The 19036-nt window shown below is 42.5% G+C and overlaps 1 protein-coding gene and 1 pseudogene across 1 annotated transcript in view; both read left to right on the top strand.

Moving 5' to 3' along the window:
* The window catches only part of LOC142497992 (guanylate-binding protein 1-like), an 851842-nt gene that overhangs the window by 600266 nt on the left and 232540 nt on the right, over positions 1 to 19036 (top strand). The gene's annotated exons all lie outside the window — the stretch shown is intronic.
* LOC142498227 (5S ribosomal RNA) lies at positions 16612 to 16730 on the top strand (annotated as a pseudogene).

Genomic DNA, 19036 nt, shown 5'->3' with positions numbered 1-19036 from the left:
GTGATAAAAGAGCCTGGCTCCCGATAACCTGGCGATAGGCCGTTTCTACCGATATGTGTTTGCAGCAGAGAGAGACCCGTCGCTCTCTCTGCGCAAACATCGGCAAAATAAAAACATATCAAAACCACTTTTACTCATAGTGTACATGTGCAGGGGGTCTCCGGAGCTGAACCGCATTGGTTTCAGGTCCGGGGACCCCCTACTTCCCGAGATACAGGCCCCTTTATGAGGTGCCGGTATCCCTCTGCATTTAATGTCCCGATCACGTGACCGCGGAATGTAAACAAAGCAGAGGGATACCGGCACCCCATTAAGTGGCTTTAGCAAGCATGCATGCATTTAAATTAGCAAGCATGTATTTAAGTTTTTTTTCAGTCTGTACTATTATCTTATCTGCTCCTTCCTTTCTGCGCCCACTTGGTTTAGTCTTTAGAAGTTTTCTAGTATTATCTGTATTTACTATGGGTGTCTCACTGCTTGTCAAACTCGCACTTGCCCCCATTCTACCTCCATACCACCTTGTATCCTCCTCTATTCCATTTAGTTCATTATCTGTTTCATTCCCCTCCCCCCTCCATCCTAGTTTAAAATCTCCTCCAACCTTTTTAGCATTCTCCCCCCTAGCACAGAAGATCCCTCTTCATTGAGGTGCAATCCGTCCCTAGAATATAGATGGCACCTCTCAGAAAAGGAGTCCCAGTGCCATAAAAACCCAAAAATCCACACACGGCACTCACTCCTCTCCACTCCCGGGCAACTCTGCGCTGCAACTTATGCTCCTTATGCCTGTGCATGGGGCTGTCTTGTGAGTTCCCCCTGCCTACACTATTTGTATCTGTATCTCCCTGATTATATTTTGTTGATCGTACCATTATGGTCTCAGTGGTCATTTTGCTGCAACCTCATCCCAGTGTGCAGCTTTCATACACATAGTTGTCCACATTGAGGAGACTTTTTCATTTTTATTTTTTTATTCACCCGAGTGTGTGTTTCTCACCTGTGTGTTTTTACACCCGCTGTTTTTCCCCCCCCTTTTTTCTCTTTTTTTACCCATGTTATCAAGTCATCCCTCTGTTTATTGTTAAGAGGTCATTTTTCACATAGGCTTTGTGCCTTTTTATTTCATTGATCCTCTCAGTCCATTTGTTTTGAGAGGTTTTGTGTATACAGAGTTGCACTATATTTTTGTTTTATATTTCCTATGTACCCATCGGTGACCTGCACTCCCTGATTTCCACAAACCATAGCAATTAAATAACCGCACCCACTGCAGGTGTGTTAGGCCAGCCAATTAACCAACCACACCCACTCTGCCTCAGGCAGGAGAAAGGGGGGGGGGGGAAGTTCCAGGCTTCAAATTACAGCACACTTTCAAAATAAATTAACCCGTTGCACACGCCCCAAAAACAGCCACCCCTGCTGAGGCTCCACCAGGGTAATGGGGAACTCTAGCTGCCATACCTGCTGCTTTTCCTCCCCAGCTACCACTAGCCTTTCATCTCCTACTGAGACCTTGTGCTGGCTACCTACCTGCAGCCTTCTCTCACTCCGCTTCTCACTAGCTAGTCCTAACCTGGATACTCAGGACACCTGAGTGAGGCCATCTCCCTGACACTGCCTCCCCATTATCGGAGAGGAGCGCAGGGGCACCGGTGCAGAAGCACCCACCTTGGCTCCTGGCTGGCAGGTAATCTGGGGGTGGTCTAACTTTGCCACTGCCCCTGATACCCCCAGCCCATAGCCAGGCGACAACAGAGGGGCTTTAAACTGAGAGACCCCATGATGCTCTGCCAGGGTAATGGGGAAATCTAGCTGGCTCACTTGCTGCCTTTCCTCCCCGGTTCCCACTGGCCCACCCAACCCTATCCCAGGCAATCCTACCCTAGATCTGGGTGCTAACGGGGCTAGCCCCTCTCCCTGAAGCTGTGCCCCCATTACCGGAGACGAGCTCAGGGTTGCCGGTGCGGATGCACCCGCCTTAGCTCCTGGCTGGTAGGTAACCCTGGGGTGGTCTAACTTTGCCACAACCCATAATACCTCCAGCCCATAGCAAGGCTGCAACAGTGGGGCTCTTAACTGAGAGCCCCCTTGATGCTCCACCAGGGTAATGGGAACACCTAGCTGCCCTACAAGCAGCCCTTCCTTCCCCTCCCCTGGTATCCCTATCTCCTGCCACCCACCAGTCACTCCTACAGGGGAATAAAAAGGTACAGTCATAGGTAACAATAATTCAGGGTCAGTCTGCGACTGGGTCTGGCTTACCTCGCTGGTCCCTGCCGAGACCACCGCCTTCGTAGGTCCCGATTGCAAAGGGACTGGAGTGGCCGCCGCCGGCGTCATCTTGGCCTGGAAGCAACGGGCAACTGCTGCAACAGCTCCCGTGTTCGGCACAGGGAAAACGGTGCAGGACATGGGTCCCAGGTCCTCGTGGAGTAACTCGGATCCATTCAAACAAGGTTAACCACCCTCCTCCCGCAACCCTTGTCCCTCCCTCTCTCCGAAAGGGCTCCAGCACTTTGCCGGAATAGCGGCTCTTCTGCCGCCGCCGCTACGGGCGAGCCCCGGGTGACTGCCGCAACAGCACCAGGCTTCGGCACAGGGTCGCCGTCATAGATGGTGGGGCTCCGGTCGCTTCTGAGGAGCGTTGACTCCTCCAAACAATGCAAAACACCCACCTCCCGCACACCCTGACCCTCCCCCAAATCAAATCGGCTCCGTCAGCTTGCCGGAATCGCGGCTTCTCCTCCGCCACCGCCACCACCTGCATCCCGCGTCCGGGGAGCACTTCCACTGGCCGGACCATATCAGGTCGGGCCAGGGGTGCCACAGCATCTTGCTGTAGCAAGCCGACCGCTTGCCGAGCACCGCTGCTGATGGCCGCTACACTGTTCTCCGCCGGGATCAGATGGATTGCCGCCGCTCTCCGCCGCTGTTGCCGATGCAGCCCGGCCAGGTTCTCCAGGGGATGTCCCGCGAAGGAGCGATCGGAGGATGCCGCTAAATTGGTCACCTTTTCCGCAGCTCATGAGCGCTGGCCCTGAGGGGCTTCTTCGCCCCACTGCGCATGGTCCAGGCATCGGGCCTTGATGTGGCCCACTAGTTGGCAGAGATTCCACCACCGCTCTTGCCGGAACTCCTCTGCCGCCTGTGGACTACCCCCCGCAAGAGGCTGCTTAGTCCAAGGCAGAGTTGCTCGAGTGCCGGGCTCATGCCGGAGCTTCTCTGCTGCCGGTGGACTACCTCCCACAAGAGGCTGCTGAGTCCAGAGCGGAGTTGCTCGAGCGCCGGGATCAGGGAGGGGGTAAGCAGGTCGGGACATGGCCAGCTTCTGGAGCTCATTCCGCTCCGCCTGGGACCACGTCTCTCCTCACGCAGACATCAGTGATAGCACTTCCATGGAAAATGGACTGGCCGCCATAACGGCCGATACCTCTCCTGCTGCAAGACTCCCATGGTCTCCGAGATCACCCGCTCCCTCCGCAAGTCCCTGCTGTTCCGGAGCTGGGTCCATTCCCTGCTCTCCAGGCGGTTTGGTGGTTACAGTGGCTGCAGCTGTGGATCGTAGCTCAGCCTGCCGGGTTTCGTGCTCACCGATCGCCGCCTCTCTCTCAGCTCTACCGGCTGCAGGTTCCCTCTCGACTTGATACATTCCTCCGGTCTCAGTGCCCGGCTCCAGTCACACGGATGGCCGGCACTTGCGTTCTGGAGGCAATGCCTCTCACAAGTAGTGGAACAGTGAGGTGCTGCCATATCTTGTGTTATATGTTGTACACTGTGTGTCCAATATCTTTAGCCTTAGGAACTCGCAATTCACCCAAGTTCCAACTGTATTACAGAGTCCCGCAGTAAACTGTAATACAGGTTCAATTCAATCCCACCTCTGCCACCAGTTTATTATAGAGCCTGTCACGGTAGCTAGTAACCGGGTATAATACACACCAAAATATCTGGGTTGAATTGAACACGACTTAAATATAATAAATATAGTTTATTCCTTAAAAAAGGTGAACACTCAAGATGATACAAATAACAGACAAAATAGACACTTACTTAGGGGTTGGACAATGAAGCAATCAGGTTACAGGATTGGCAATTCATTCAGCAATACAGGTTCAGATGAAGACATCACGAAAAGACACGAAAGACAATGGGCTTACACTCGTTTATATAGAGTTCCGGCCCCATACCTTAACCTTTGGGCGCCTGAATGTCTAGCATACAGTATAGTTACATAGTTACATAGTAAATTAGGTTGAAAAAATACGTAGGTCCATCAAGTTCAACCTATGCTAAATTTAGACAACAGATACTTTATCCTATATCTATACTTACTTATTGATCCAGAGGAAGGCAAACAAAAAACCCCATTAAGGGGAAAAATTAATTCCTTCCTGACTCCAAGAATTGGCAATCGGATTAATCCCTGGATCAACATCCTTCCCATGTATACTTATTTGGTATATCCCGGTATACCTTTCCAATCTAAAAAGATGTCCAACCGTTATATGAACAAATCTATTGTATCTGCCATCACAGTCTCCATGGGTAATGAATTCCACATTTTAACTGCCTTTACTGTAAAGAATTTCAAATTGGAGCGGAGCGCTGGGTGACTCAGGATTATGAAAAAGAAAAATGAATACAATAGTGCAGATGGTATTGGAATAATAATATAAATAAAATAAAATGTTCTCTGTAGTGGTGGTACTCACAGATTGCACTATCAAATATAAGCGTATCAGAGACCCTTCTCTCTCTGATGGGAGCCCTTTAATGGAAATCCCTCAGAGTGGTATGTAGATAACGGAAGCTTGTAATGGAGTGGTTCAATAATTCTCCCAGGGGTATGTGGAGTGATAGAGAGAGAACACACGATAGAGTAGTACAGTCTAAAATTGTATTGGCAGCAATCAACAATTATATGTGTAATACACTCACATTTTGTGATACAATATGGTTCGTGGGAGAGGACAGCTGTGGATGGAGAACGCCGGTGGTTCCTGGAGCGGAGGAGCCCTTCCGCATACGTCACTGGTGCCTTCGTCACGTCCTGTGTTGTCGTAGGTCAGGGCGGAAGAGGCTGCCTGGTGTATCCGTCTACTACTAGCTTGCCAGCAGTTGTCTCACGGTTTCCTCAGCACAATCACCTCCCACAGCGGATCGATTCTACGCGTTTCGCTGTGGCTTCTTCAGGAATCGAATAGGTTAACCCCATGGGTCCTCCCTTATATATATAGTCCATCATAAATTGACATAGAGCTAATCAGGGTGTCCTATCAGCTGATTTCAATATAGCATATCATTGGTAATGGAGATGTGTGTCAGTTAAACAGTGCATACAATATAAGAATTTCATATTATCTGATACAATTAATACAATTTCTATTACAACAAGTAAAACAGTTAATTTTAATTCATAATATTTAAAACAAAAGATGATGTAAAAAGGAGTATATAAAAGGATATATGAAAAATATATTAAGAACGACGCAATGAGTGATGGAGTTCTAAATAGGATGAGGAAGATAAACAAAATTAGAAGCAAATACTTTCTAAAATACAAATATCATATTTTCTTAAAGAAATTGTGTTAAGAATTTGGATATTAAAATTACCATACTAAAAACACCATATTGTAGTAAAAAAACATATTATATAAGAACAATATTATAAAAGACAATATTTTAAGAACAATAATATAATTAAGAACGTGTGTTCAAACCATTATATTAAGAAGGCACCAATGTCTATGTCAACATTCAAACCCTTTGGACTGAGGGTCTGTAGTTTGTGAATCCAAAAGGTTTCCCTTTTTGCTAATGTGTTTAATCTATTGCCCCCCCTCCAGTGTATTGGGACATGTTCAATACCTTTGAAAGTTACCAAATTGGGATTTGATTGATGACACATATGAAAATGTTTGGAGACATTGTGTGTTAAAATACCCTTCTTAATATTTAAAAGGTGCTCTAAAATCCGTACTTTTAGAGGCCTTGAGGTACGTCCTATATATTGGAGACCGCAAGGACACTCTAAAAGGTAGATGACAAAATCCGTTTTACAATTGATGTACCCCTCAATTTTAAAAATTTCACTAGTGGTGTGAGATTTAAAATTGAATTTATCCTTATGTTTATGCGTGCATGCTTTGCATGCATAACAACCATAGAAACCTTTTGGTTTATCTAGCCATGTATTAGTCTCCTCATTTTTCTTCTTTAAAAAGGTGGTCGGTGCTAATTTGCTCTTGAGATTTGGAGCTTTTTTAAAGATGACAACAGGTTTATCAGGTATATGATCTTTTAAAATCACGTCATTTTGAAGAATATGCCAGTGTTTACCTATTATGTTTTTTATCTGTGATGCTTCTCTATTGTACTGAGTAAGAAAAGCCATATTAAAATTGACGTTTTTGCTTGTATTCTTATCTTTCGTACTTAATATTTCTTTGCGGTCTACAACGTCTGCTCTAGTGACAGCTTTATCAATAGTGTTAGAGTTATATTTCCTTTCCTTGAATTTATTCAACAGGACCTTAGATTGCTCATGGTATATCTGTTCATCAGTACAGTTTCTTTTGATTCGTCTTAACTGACCATACGGGATATTACGAATCCATTCTGGATTATGGCAGCTGCTTTCTAATATGAAGTTATTGCTATCCACTTTTTTAAAAAATGTTTTCGTTTTTATTAAATTATTTTCAACATAAATGGTTAAGTCCAAGAATTCTACCTCTTTCTTACTCCAATTGGTAGTAAATTTTAGATTCAAATTGTTCTCTCCCATATGTGTGAAAAAAGCTTCAAGTTCTTCTACACTGCCTCTCCATACAAACAGAATATCGTCTATGAAACGATTCCATGAGACGAGGTTCGCACCAAATTCCTGGTTGGACCATATAAAATCGTCCTCCCAGATTCCCATAAATAGATTCGCGTAACTTGGTGCGAACCTCGTCCCCATTGCGGTGCCCTGTTTTTGCAGATAATATGTGTCATTAAACCAAAAATAGTTTTTTTCCAAAATGTGAGTGTATTACACATATAATTGTTGATTGCTGCCAATACAATTTTAGACTGTACTACTCTATCGTGTGTTCTCTCTCTATCACTCCACATACCCCTGGGAGAATTATTGAACCACTCCATTACAAGCTTCCGTTATCTACATACCACTCTGAGGGATTTCCATTAAAGGGCTCCCATCAGAGAGAGAAGGGTCTCTGATACGCTTATATTTGATAGTGCAATCTGTGAGTACCACCACTACAGAGAACATTTTATTTTATTTATATTATTATTCCAATACCATCTGCACTATTGTATTCATTTTTCTTTTTCATAATCCTGAGTCACCCAGCGCTCCGCTCCAATTTGAAAATCTGCACAAGAACCATCTGGACATGAACAGTCCGTCCTAAGGGTGTAGAGCTGCTTTTTTACTTATTGTATTGCACTTTTTTATTTATATAATTTTTTACACATTGGTGGAGGTCACTAAACACAATTTGTGCACTGATTATCAATTGAATCACACTGTCACGTATATCGTATAATTATTTAATTATTTAATATTCACTTATTTTTTGAGAAGCGCCCGGTTTTTATCTTTTGTTTTTACTGTAAAGAACCCTTTCCTTTGTTGCTGGTGAAATTTCCTTTCCTCCAACCTTAAGGGATGGCCCCGAGTCCTTTGTACTGCCCGTGGAATGAATAGTTCTGTTGAAAGCTCCTTGTATTGTCCCTGAATATATTTGTATACAGTTATCTATCCCCTCTTACACGCCTCTTTTCTAATGTAAATAAATCTAATTTAGCTAGCCTCTCCTCATAAGTTAGAATGTCCATCCCCTTTATTAATTTGGTGGCTCTTCTCTGCACTCTCTCTAGTTCCATAATGTCTTTTTTTAGGATTGGTGCCCAAAATTGTTACACCCATATTCAAGGTGTGGTCTTACTAATGCTTTGTAAAGGGCGTAATTATGTTTACTTCCCTTCCATCCTTTGCCCATTTGATGCAAGATAAGATCTTGTTTGCCTTTTGCAGCTACATTGGGCACTATTGCAAAGCCTGCTGTCTACAAGCACTCCTAAATCCTTCTCCATCAAGGATTCCCCCAATATATCTCCATTTAATTTGTAAGTCGCCTTTTTATTCTTGCATCCCAAATGCATAACCTTACATTTATCTGTATTAAACCTCATCTGCCATTTACCTGCCCACGTTTCCAGTCTCTCAAAGTCCTTCTGAAGAGAAATTATACCCTGCTTTGATTCTATTACCTTACACAATTTAGTATCATCAGCAAAGATGGAGACTTTGCTCTCGATCCCAACCTCAAGGTCATTAATAAACAAGTTAAAAAGACGGGGGCCCAGTACCGATCCCTGAGGTACTCCACTCACGACTTTAGCCCAACCTGAAAAAGTTCCATTTATGACAACCCTCTGTTGTCTGTCCTTTAACCAGTTTTCAATCCAGGTGCATATATTATTACTGAGTCCAATTTTCTTTATTTTGTACACCAACCTATTGTGTGAAACCGTATCAAAAGCCTTCTTTGTAGTCAGGAAACCCTTTTGTCTGTAAGTGTGAATTATGGCACTTACAGACCAATCAGGCTCTGCGTTTCTCTGACCTATTGTACACAATCAGAGTGGTCAGCCTTTGATCAGAGGGTTTATTGTAGACCACTTGTCTCCCCCCTGAACATTAACATAAAGCAGAGCCAGTAACTTTTCCCGGGCTTTATCCCATCCTTGAAAAACAGTATTTTTGTGAAAGTATTTGTGTACTTTAATACATTTTTTCATAACTGAACTGCTGAGTGCCTTTGTCTCTTTACCTTTCAGGTATTATATGCTGTGTATTTTTATGACCTTGGCACCAGCTATTACTACTCCACCACTGGAGTGCAGGATATCTATCCATCTATATATATCTTGATATATTGATAAAGATCTCTCTCCGGGATCTAAACATTGGACTTTTTGTGCAAGTATTTGTGTACTTTAATACATGCCTTTGTCTCTTTACCTTTATATAATATATATATAGTCGTAGGATGGAACCGTCTGAGATTTTGCAATAGACAGGAAAATGGGTAGATTTTATAATGACATGTAGGAAATAATTATCCCACAAACAGTAATCAGTTAACTAGATTAGTGTTGTAATGCAACTGGAAATCAAGTTTCATCATATATATTTCATGCCATTCTATTCAACGGCAGTACTCTAGGTCAAAACGTGTATGTATACTTTTAACAGAGCATCCCTTGCATATTAATACTTCCTCCTCTGTCCTTTTGCAACATCATAATTATGCTAGATATACTGTAGCAAAACAAGGGTTGGGCTGGCCAGTATGATAGTTTCTAATTACTCAAATAGACTGATTTACAAAAGCAAATTCCCCAGTAAGACAGCATGCTACAGTAAGTATGATACAAGTGCACACATTAACACTACACAGCTACATGTCTACTGTGTGCACTGTACAATGGCACAATTTTCACTCAACAAGCAGAGAAATTTAGATTTAATTGTCTTTTGGTGTATGTGTCATTGAGCTGCATTCTACCAACCAGAGAAATTAAGATTTAATTGGCTTTTGGGGTATGTTTGTGAGCTGATTCCTATCAATTGAGAGAAATGATAATCTAATTAACTATTTTGTAAGTCTGAGTTGATTAGACAAACCTCTCCCTTATGTGTTAGTCAAATGCATGTGAATAAGGTACTTAAGTCACTGTAGCATGGCTGTTTAGCCATAAGGCTGTGTAACATCAAAAGCGTCACATCATAAGTGTACATCAAAAGTGTCTACAAGAGTTAATTTTGGAGTTGAATTTGGAGGTGAAGATTGGAGGAAGATCTGGACTCTGCATTACAACGTTGCCACTGTGAGACATTAACTTTTAACATCTGTGATTTATTTGTACACTTGTATCCTCCAGTACCTTGGAACTCTCTCCTCCTGCATCTCACTATGACCTCCCTATTTCTTTTTCTGCTTACTGTTTCCTCACTCCTTTGTGAACATTTCTGTTCTCTACAACATCTCCACTCCCCACTGCACCATTATTTATACACCTCTCTCCCAACAACTTCTTTACCCCTCAATAAAAAACACATACACTAATCCTCTATTCACACCCTCTATCTACTCCTTCCTGCTGCTGGGGATCTTCCCTAAGCCTGAAGCCAGACATACACACCTGATCTCACTCATGCCTCCCTGCCACCTCTTCCCCTGTAATTGGTGTTAACCTTTTCATTTAACACTGACCTTCCTTAAATTTTACCCCACAAATGAAGCATCCCAATAGCCTGCCCTCATGGCTAATGTCACACACTCCTACCACGCATTGTGACCAAGCACTGCCATCTACAGCCCTTACTCCCTCCCCTGCTGTCTCTGTAAATTTCCCATTAAACCTCTTAGATTGTAAATTCTTCGGGGCAGGGATTTCCTTTCCTATTGTCTGATTTTGCTGCACTTATTGTATAATTATAATTCCCTGTACTGTATTCTTTGTGAAGCGCTGAGTACACTTTTGGCGCTATATAAATAAAGACATACAATACAATACAATACAATACAATACAATACAATACAATATAGTACAATATTCTTTAATATCTACACATATTAAAATAATCCGTTCTGTGGGTCTGAGCGGGCTGAAATTTGCCAGGTCCTCATGCCGGAAGACCTTTGCCATAGTGGCCTAGTTTCAGCCTTCCACGACCCCCAGAACCGGAGATACAAAAAACAAGTTAAAATCCCCTATTAACTTTAATGCAGGATTCTCCACTATAGCTAAAAGAAATCACAGCGTTTCACTCTTCTATTGAAATCAATGGGCTCCGTCGCTATAGGCTTTCAATGGAGCAACTCCGCAATTGAAGTCAATGGGAAAAAACACAATTTTACATTTGCCCACACTCCGTCTGGTTGATCGGAGAGGGCTGGAAATGGCCATGCAGTCATTCTGATGCTGTGACTACATGCGACCAAAATCCCAGCCCTCTGGTCCTCACAGAACCGGAGATATGGGCTTACACTTTTACACTTTCGGACTTAGCCGTTTCAAAGCCACGCGGCTTTCCTCCATTAGAATCAATATAATAGGAAAAAACCTGGCGCTTACCTTAAGCTTAATATACAGGATGTGCTTACAATGCGGCAGTTAGTTAAACCACGGCTCTTTGGCAGATGCTTTGAGCCAGCATGAAGTTCCCTTCTGCTTCAACCCCAGGAAAGGGTTAATCCAGAGCCCTTATAAAGATACAGAAACATACAAGCAATGGGGGAGCGTGGGATTAGAAAAACATACAAGAATAAAAGAACAATAAAATTACTGTGGTTACAACAATATTGCTGGGGGTTGGTGAAATTACTGAATACACTTACACGGCCATGTGCAAGTGGACACGGTATATGGTTTCTTTAAGCAATTCCAGTCACTTCCAACATCAGGTTATGGTGGTTCAGAGGGTTTTGAAATAAATATATAAATATATCTGTACTCACACGGCCGAGTGTGAGTCCTTGCAGGAAATTGGTAACTTTGGGGTTAAATTAACCCATCCGCATCTCCCCCCAGTGTGGACTCTTCTTCAATTGCAACCAGCATGGGGTTCTAACCCAGGTCTTGGGCATCAGATGGGGACTCTCCCCAGCGGTGGTAATAGGGGAGGGTAGTTGGAGAAAGTGAGGCACGTTGTCAGTGGGGTTTACATATGAGGCACATATGAGCCTGAGGAAGCCGATGACTCGGCGAAATGCGTAGCTCTAAGTCCCAGCTGAATTTGACCCAACGTGGCTCCCGTAGCCGGATCGACCAAGCAGCCATTGCAGCCAAGGAGGAAAGGTTTTTTTTTCTCCTGCATCACGGACGCGTGATCGGCAAAAACGGCTGCCTACACTGTATCCTGGACTGCACGAGGAGGCCAGGGGTCCAACCTCTATGTATGTATGTGAGTCCTGTTTTATCAATTGCTTTTAAACTAATAAATTTGTTTTAAACCCCACTGACAACGTGCCTCACTTTCTCCAACTACCCTCCCCTATTACCACCGCTGGGGAGAGTCCCCATCTGATGCCCAAGACCGGGGTTAGAACCCCATGCTGGTTGCAATTGAAGAAGAGTCCACACTGGGGGGAGATGCGGATGGGTTAATTTAACCCCAAAGTTACCAATTTCCTGCAAGGACTCACACTCGGCCGTGTGAGTACAGATATATTTATATATTTATTTCAAAACCCTCTGAACCACCATAACCTGATGTTGGAAGTGACTGGAATTGCTTAAAGAAACCATATACCGTGTCCGCTTGCACATGGCCGTGTAAGTGTATTCAGTAATTTCACCAACCCCCAGCAATATTGTTGTAACCACAGTAATTTTATTGTTTTTTTATTCTTGTATGTTTTTCTAATCCCACGCTCCCCCATTAGAATCAATATGGCTGGCGCCGCCATAGGAAATGCATGGGCCGGCGCCGCCATAGGATTCAATGGGACCTCCGCTCCCATTAGAGTCAATGGCGCGACCCTCGTGGTGAGCGCGACCTCTTACGGGGGTCCTTCATTCCCGGACCCGGTGGTAGTCGAGTGTGGGGGTTCCTAGGGTCTAGGGGCAAAAATAATTTTATTCCTGGGTTCCCTATAACCTAAGTTTCCCACGCCAATTGTGATTGAACTTGACCGGAGAGTGATCAAAGCTCTTTTTTAGACAAGGTATCCGCTTCTGCGGTCTGCGGTCTGCGGTTTGGATGGCTGCCAACCCGTTCCTGGAGTTCGGCATCGAGGAATCCTCATTGAAATGAATGGCTTCATTGACTTACAATGGGGAACCGCTGCTCCTCCTCTCGGGTGCCACCTGCAGGTCTTCTAAAGAAACGGGCCCAAATCGCCAGAATCTCCATAGGATTGTATTGAGCCACAAAGGCGACCTATGGAGAAACTGCAAAATGGAGCCTGCAAAGGCGGGAAAATGGAACAAAGGGCTATAATCACTCCTTAACTATTAACCCTTTCCCTCCCACATCAATCCCAGTGTGTGTTGGTGCAGACACTGGAATGGGAACAATACATATTTACAGGGGAATACACATTTGGGTGCTGAAGCAGGGAAAAAAACACATTACTGGACCGCAGTCCAGTTAACCCCTTGCTTCCCAAGTGAGAGCAGGGGATGGCCAAATGGGGTGTAACCCCTTTAATACCGGGCCAAACCCCCTCTCCCATGACACTGCCCTATACAATAACCTATACTGCTTTCTTCCAGATCTAACTCTAGAGCTTCACACGGAAGACATCGGAATCCCCCCTAACCCAGAAGACAGGTAGGGAACACCTCCCCTCCAATGTATAACATTGCGGGAATGAGGTACCTGGACATTGAGGGACTGCGGATCAGGTAAGATTCCAGGCGGATTGCTGCTTTAGATATTGTGACGCAGGGGCGTCCAGGCACTAGTTATGGGGTTCAGGAACATTTAGACACACACACACACACGTAACAAGGACTAATTGTAGTATAATGTAATACAATAAATAAACTAATGTCAAAAATGAATGTTGTTCTTACAAGGAATTTTTTTTTTTAAAGCGGGTCTGGGGGCGGGTCTGGGGGCGGGTCTGGGGGCGGGTCTGGGGGCGGGTCTGGGGGCGGGTCTGGGGGCGGGGCTAGGTGGAGAGTAGATTTTTTGTTCGGCGAGTAGATTTTTGGGTGATTTGTCGAACACTGTATATATATGTGTGTGTGTGTGTGTTTATATATATACACACATATATATATATATATATATATATATATACATATATATATACATATACTCTCTCTGTATCTATATATCTATATATCTATATATCTATACATACAGAGAGAGAGAGAGAGAGTGTGTGTGTGTGTGTGTGTGTGTGTGTGTGTATATAGATATAGATATATAGGGGGCTATGCACTAAGTTCATGTGTTTGCGTCGATTAAAAAGTGAGGCCAGGGATGCGATTCACTAAGGCCTTGTGCTCATTTTTTAACGTACGCACTCAAAACACCCATAGCGTACGGTTTGTTTGTTTTTCCCCTGCTAGCGTTCTGAAACTTCACGTTCGCTAGCTGATAGAAAAAAAAGCTGCATGTAACATTTGCATGGAGTTTTGCCATCTCCATGCTAGACTGTTACAGGCGATCGTACACTAAATAAATACATTTGAATAATAGTGTACATGAGCAGGGGGTCTCCGGAGCTGAACAGCATTGGTTTCAGGTCCGAGGACCCCCTACTTCAGGAGATACAGGCTCCATTCATCGTATCAAGTCCTGGCTGATGATCCAGTTAAAATATATCAGTTGGAATACTTCTCTCTTCTTCAGAAAGCACAGGGTACAACAACTGAGATCATACATTAGGGACACCTTGCATGTCATTAATTCCACCTCCAGCATTGCCTGGAAGGACACATTTTGCTAGGCCACGTGTGATGTGAGTTCACTATATACTTCTATAGATCACACTAAGGGGGTTAAGGCTATTGAACACTTTCTTACAAAAGACACATCACTACACCCGGCACAACGGGAGTTTATTCTATTCTGCATTAGATTTATTTTATGTCACAATTATTTTCTTTTGACAACACATTTTATCTACAGGTGTGTGGAACGGCCATGAGTACCAAGTTTGCTCCCAGTTTTGCCAACCTCTTCATGGGGTTGTGGGAGGACCTCCATGTTTGGGGGAACGCACGGATGGGGGCGGGCTTGGTATTCTATGGTCACTTCATTGATGATATCCTTATTATTTGGGATGGGGAGAGTCACGTATTAGATCACATACTTACTTCTTTCAATGATAATTTGATGGGACTTAAATTTGCACACATCATCAGCCAGGATGCGATTACATTCCTAGATCTTGATTTGTTTATTGATATGAGTGATATGACAATTCAAAGCAAAACTCACTTTAAACCAGTGTCAGCAAACTGCTTTCTCCAATATAGTAGTAATCACTACAAAAAATGGCTCGATAATGTGCCTAAGAGCCAGTTCTACAGAGTACGACGCAATTGCTCAAGCGTCCTGGACTTTAAACATCAAGGTCATTTCTTGATGGATAAATTCCAGGAGAAAGGCTATAATATGCAAATAGTTGAACAAGCATTTAAGGATGCTGAAACATCAGACCGGGTTGACCTACTGATGAATTCCAAGACAAAAACTATGTCGAGAAAAAATGAGAAAACAAGTTATCAGTCCACTCCCACATTTATTACTCAGTACAATCATTCAGCTTACAGTATAAAAAATGTGTTTAAGAAACATTGGGGAATTATTCGAAATGATCCGATTATTGGGCCTCTGATGCCTGTTCATGTACCCATAATTCAAAAAAAAAAGCAAGATCTCTAAATGCCATCATTGCCCCCAGTAGGCTGAAGGATTCTACTACCTACTTTTGTAATGAAAACAGAAATAAAAATACCAAAATGAGAGATAACGGCAATTTTTCATGTAATAGGAATCGTTGCATTACCTGTAGACACATAAATAAAAAAGATGCATTTACATCATTTTCAAATGGTATAACTTATAAGGTTAATGATTACATCGATTGCCTAAGTACATTTGTGATATATCTTATATCATGTGAATGTGGTCTCCAATATATTTATTTATAAAATATTTTTATCAGGAAGTAATACATTGAGAGTTACCTCTCGTTTTCAAGTATGTCCTGGGCACAGAGTAAAACAAATAATACATGGTTACAAGTACAGTTACATAAATGAGCAGGGTATACATTATATATAAGATATTGCGTGCACAGTTAAAGAAAATATATATTATGAGCGTATGAAACAGTTACAGACCATAATATATATTTTCTTTAACTGTGCACGCAATATATTATATATATATTGGTAGAACATCAAGAACTTTAGGCACACGGTTCCTAGAACATAGGAGAAATGTCATACGTGGGTTTACCATGCACAGTTTATCACGACACTACATTAGTAAACATAATAAAAATCCATGTAGTTTTTCAGTTTTGGGTATTGAATCCATTCCTTCTACTATATTGGGAGGTGATAGATTTAAGAAATTATGTACGCGTGAGACATATTGGATGTATGTACTAGGTACATTACATCCGTGTGGATTGAATGATCATATTGATGTTAGCACTGTTGTTTAGTGTTATGGTACCAACATGTTTTGAGGTACATCTCTGAGGTCTGGTTTGGATGGGTTTTCCTGTCCCCTCATTGATAGTTGTCTCATCTCAGTTTGGTTGGTTTTAGTATAGGTGCTCCTTTGGCCCATATAGACATAACAGGTGGAAAGTGCATATATTATTAATATCATTATTATTATTAATTAATAGTATAGACACATTAGGTCTATGCCTATGATTACACATACTTTGACACAAAGGTTTTTTGTACGTTTTTGGGGAGTTGTGACCCCCATCGGTCCTGAGGTTTTTTCTGTCTCTGATTCTGCTTTCTCCAGTTTATGATTATTCTAATGGTTATTAATGATATATTATTTGGTATATAATTTGCTATATTATTTGGTACATTATTTACCTACGGCCACACCACCCTGAATGTGCCCGATCTTGCCTGATCTCAGAAGCTAAGCAGGGTTGGGCCTGGTTCGTACTTGGATGGGAGACTGCCTGGGAATACCAGGTGCTGTAGGCTAAAAATGTTATTTTATCCCCTATATTATGTATTTTATTGTTATTCCTTCCTTTCCATATTTCTCTTTCCCCTCCCCTTTTTCCTTCACCCCTTCCCCTTTTCCAATTCCCTGTTCCATTTCCCACCTCCCTTCCCCCCTCTTTCCCCCCCGTTTTTTTTTTCATTTTACTTTCCCCTCCACCCCCTCCCCTTTTTTCTTTTTTTTTATTCACAGGTCATGCATTTCTCTTATGATTTTTATTATGCTTGTGTGTTGCTCCAATGAGATTTTTCTGTGCTTATTTAATGTGTTATTCTTTTACTTCTATATATAGTTTATTTTTGGATGTATCCAATATTTCATCTCTGTCCTTTTAAGATTTATTGTTTGTATGTTGTTCCTTCATCTAAAAGGGAAGGGCAGTGGGAACAGCGCTAATGCAAAAATTAACAATTAGTGACAGTTACGTGACTAACATAATATAAGTACACACTTTAATTTTAAAGTGGGGGCTGCCAGGAAAAAAAGGTCCACACAGACCAATATAGACAATAAAAACACATAAACCGGTGCCTCCAAAAAAAAATAAAAATATAGCTTGACCGAATAGAGTCCAATGTGGCTGGGATGAGATCCAAGGCAGTGTCTTCAATGAAGTCTCATAGAACGACAAACAAACAAATAAGACAACAACAAAGAAGAAAAGAGAAAAAGATCATAGTGCAACTAAAAACAAAAAATCACTGATAAGGTTTACAAGAAATGATTGCAATTTTAATGCGATGAATAAAAATAAATATAAAAACAACAAACACTTGATTGTTGGGCAAAAGACACTTATAAAGCATTGGCAACCGGTAGGGATAAAATTGAAACCCTACTTACAGCAAAGCTGATAATGGGAAGCACAGTGTCACTGTCCGGAACCAGAGCCTGGCAGAGGGATAACACAGCTCTGCCTCTTAGAGCTCCACGATGCCGGAAACCGCCGCTGGCCACACACTCACGAATCAACAGGTGTGCAGGGGGTGAAGCAGGCAACAACCTGAACCCAGTGCTGCCGAGGGACACACCGAGCTATTCGTTTTTAATTGTTAGTAGGAATATGTTTAAACTGCTTACAAATAGGCTCTAGTGCTTTATGATTGTCATGTGTAATGTTGTCCAGCAATGAAACAGGGTTAAATTTGTGAAATTGAAAGTACCCGCCCACCATCCGTACTGGCCAATCACAACAGTAAAGGTGATATAAAGGACGCCCCTTTTGACCATTGAATTCAACCCCTGACGAAGTCCTTAGTGACGAAAAGCATAGGACGTTTCCCAAAGAGGCGAGTTTGTGGCTGACATTACTGCACGAACGGAGAGAGTACCTTGGAGCTGTTGCTATTTTGCTTTGGACTGCTGTCGCTTCCGGTTTTGCAGTTGCCTGCTGGTGAGCAGTGAGAGCTGTGGGAGGTGTATCTGGAGGGGGTCTCTGACCGTGTTGCTGATTATTACATCATCTGGCTGCGGTGGCTCCAGTGCACCTTGCTGAACCAACGGATACACCAGAGGTGGCACCAACAGGACAGGCTGATACATTCCCTTCACAGCTTCAAGGCGATTGAGTATATCTCATAAATGCTATTATTTTTACTCTGTTTGTGAGTGCGCTTTTTATATTTTACAATCCCATAAATAATTTTTTATACTTTATCACACTAGGAGTGCGCCTGTTTTTTCTTCTTGTTTTCTGCAGATATCCTTGGGATTTGGTGATCCTTATATACGGGAAGCAAAACTCCAGTGGACTAAGTACATTTTTTGGAATTTCAACAGACATCTGGTTTTTATTTTATTTTTTATTTAATTTTTTATGTTTCATATTTTTTATTTTTGCTATAGATTTCAGTTGTTTTTTCACAAATTCGCCCTTTTGGTGATTTTTTGGTCAATAGCCTTGTTAACTCTATCTGATTTACACAGCTGATTTATCCTTATCAAGCTTCCTAAGGCGCTATTCCAATTTGTTATATATATATTTTATTAAGGTTATGGTGGGTAAAAAAGTGACTAAAACCCTCCACAGTAAAGCATAAAGCAACTGTAAATATTCCTGTATATTCATTTGCATGTCTTAGACAGGTCTGCAACCTTGTCTTTCACCATTATCACCCAGCACACAGCACTTCCACTGCAGCAAGGGATTCTGGGAAATGACATGCAAATGTGCACACAGTGCCACCTTTTATCTCATGCTCACATTATATGAGCAACCCTTAGCCAATGCATGCTCCTTTAAACACAGCTTTTAAGGAAGGGCTTGGGAGATGCAAAGCCAGTA

The sequence above is a fragment of the Ascaphus truei genome, chromosome 6 (assembly GCF_040206685.1).
Source record: "Ascaphus truei isolate aAscTru1 chromosome 6, aAscTru1.hap1, whole genome shotgun sequence".
Lineage (NCBI taxonomy): Eukaryota > Metazoa > Chordata > Amphibia > Anura > Ascaphidae > Ascaphus > Ascaphus truei.
The sequence above is the reverse complement of the archived record's forward strand: the minus strand, read 5'-3'. Positions and strand labels throughout refer to the sequence as shown.